Source organism: Mus pahari, chromosome 1 (genome assembly GCF_900095145.1).
Source record: "Mus pahari chromosome 1, PAHARI_EIJ_v1.1, whole genome shotgun sequence".
NCBI classification, from domain to species: domain Eukaryota; kingdom Metazoa; phylum Chordata; class Mammalia; order Rodentia; family Muridae; genus Mus; species Mus pahari.
Genome location: NC_034590.1, coordinates 106,631,470 through 106,633,969, shown reverse-complemented (window position 1 = coordinate 106,633,969; position 2,500 = coordinate 106,631,470). Strand labels below are relative to the sequence as shown.

The following is a 2,500-nucleotide window of genomic DNA, read 5'->3' as shown; positions in this document are numbered from 1 at the left end:
ATGGTTTTGATGCAGAACAACTTCTGCTGAAGCCCAGGGATGGTGGAAGGGATCGGTGCTTGTTGATTATTTGTAGATATGCAGGGGCTTGGTGACATCCACACTGGAGGGTTTGGAGCCCTGGCATTGACCACTCTCATACCACCTGAAGGGGCCCTGGGCCTGGGCTGGTATCCTACTGGATGCCACCCTCTGCTCTATTCAGCAGGCAGGTTACATGGAGGTTTCTGAGGCCCCTTCCTGCCACATTAAGGTTCATGAAATCACAGAAGTGACAAGTTCTTTCCTTTTACAGGAAGTGCTAAAGGAGCAGACTGACCCCATATAGACTCCCTGCTCCTCGGTAGGCCTACTGCCACCCAAGGTGGGGCTCAGCCTTATCTTAGGGTAGCAGTTCTCAGTCTATGGGTTGTGATCCCTTTGGCAAAACCCATCTCCAAAAATATTTATAATTCATAACAGCAGCAAAGTTACAGTTATGAAGTAGCAATGTAAATAATTGTTATGGTTGGGGGTCACCACAGCATGAGGAACTGTGTTAAAGAGTCCCACCATTAGGGAGGTTGAGAACCACTGTTCTAGGGCATCCAGCTCTTGATAACCCAGCACCCCTACCTGGTCAATGTGGGGCACCAGGATCCTAGAACTGAAGGGATACAAGGGAGTGGGCATAGCAGAAGGCTGATGTGCCCAGCTACTTTGGGGATCTGGGTATTCTTGGCCTCCTGGAAAGTCTAGAGGTTGAAGGAAAAGTTCCTTTGATTTTGAGGATATGTTAAAACAAAAAGACAGAAATGGAACATCTTTTAAAATCTGTGTGCAAGTGGCCCCCCAAACTATGATACCTCTCAATATTTCTGATTTCTCCTGGGGAGATGGTCTCCCACCATCATCACTAGCGTTTCCTTACCTTCAGCGCATTGTTCAGTGAGCACGAATGGGCTTCACACTGGATAGTGTCTATAAGTGCTCTGTACTTAGTTATGGTAGGCTGTGCTCAGCAATGATGTTCAGTGCATTAGATGTCATGAATTCACGTTCAACTTAAGCTATTATCATTATTAAATATTAATCCATAGTCAATTCAGGAACATCTACAGATTCCTTCAAATAAGTGTCTTTGCTGTTCAGTGGAGGGTACTCATATTGGATATCCAGTTCTTGGGGAGATGAGAAGTTGGAATCCTACCTTGGGCCTGGTTGGGCATCCCCAGCCCAAGGGGATGGGGTCATGTGTATGAATGAGCTAACCACCCACCCCATACATACATTCAACATACCTCCTCAAGGTAGCTGTTGGTATGGGTAGCACATATGGCTGAGTCTCTAGCCAGAAACTTCAGGCTATTGAGGCAATAGGCCCTATGCAAAAACTTAGATTATTTAACTAGATGACCCTATGCCCCAGGGTACTGTCTGTTGGCCCATGCTGACTTGAACTCCTCTGAGTTCAGTTTTCTCTCCTCGAGTCCTCATGGGGTTTTAGCAAGGATCAAGGACAACTCAAAGTGTCTGACATGCAGAGGGCACTTGGCAAGTAGTATCAGCTGTGGAAAGTTACTGACAGTTTGGATTTCCACTGAGGTCTGTGGGACTTGTTCACAGTTTGAGCTTCTTGAGTGTGGAGATATTGTGCACTTGTTCTTGTACTGACAGCGAGCTGAGGGAGACATGGCAGGGCTGGGTGTGGAGCGAGTCCCTATGCCGCTCATGTGGCCTGGCTTGGCTGGTGGCACCCAAGTGAGCCTGTGCCCACAGTTGGCAAGCCTGGATTGCTTCTCACCAGCCTGTCTTCCTTGTTCTCTAGTGAGATTGTTATGAAGTTCTGCTGGTTTATTTAGGGGCTGCTCTAGGCAAGTTCTTCCCTGAGTCTGTATTCTTGGGGTTTTGATTTGAATGTTGAAGCTGGCTGATTTTTAGAAGTGGCCCCTCTCCTCTCCCTCTTTTTAAAATTTTTTTTACAAGCAGTTTTAAGGCACTGAGATTCAGGTCCTGATTTTCTTCCTTTGCCTGTGTCTGTCCCCAGTGCTACAGATCGGTCCTGGTTTGATCACTTGTGAACAAATGCAGATGTGGAGGGTAGGAGGAGTTGCTTGTCATTGGCTGGCAGGGCCCATGTGGTAGCCTTCCTTGTTATCAGCTCTCCTGGACAGGTGGGTAGGGAAGGGCACTCTCTGAAGCTCCTTGCTCTCTGGCTCGGTGGAAGGCCCTCCTTGACCAGAGTGTCCATTGCCTCCCAAAGGAGAGCAGTGTTTCCTGAGCTTGTTATAACCACATGAGCCTTTCTGGAGACCTACTGTCCATTCTGCGTGGTTGCATCTACTTTCAAACTGACTAGACTTGTTAGGTCAAAAACTCAGGTCCTCCTGCCTTGGGATTGGAGATTTCCTGTTTCCTCATGTGTGAGCATTTGCTTCAAGGCTGTGTAAGCTCAGCCCTTCCAAACTAACTAGCTAGCTAGTTAGCTAGTGTGTGTGTGTGTGTGTGTGTGTGTGTGTGT

At 47.6% G+C, this 2,500-nt stretch overlaps 1 protein-coding gene across 12 annotated transcripts in view; it reads left to right on the top strand.

The window, feature by feature from the left end:
* Ebf3 (EBF transcription factor 3) overlaps window positions 1-2,500 on the top strand; it is a 118,867-nt gene that overhangs the window by 88,392 nt on the left and 27,975 nt on the right. The gene's annotated exons all lie outside the window — the stretch shown is intronic.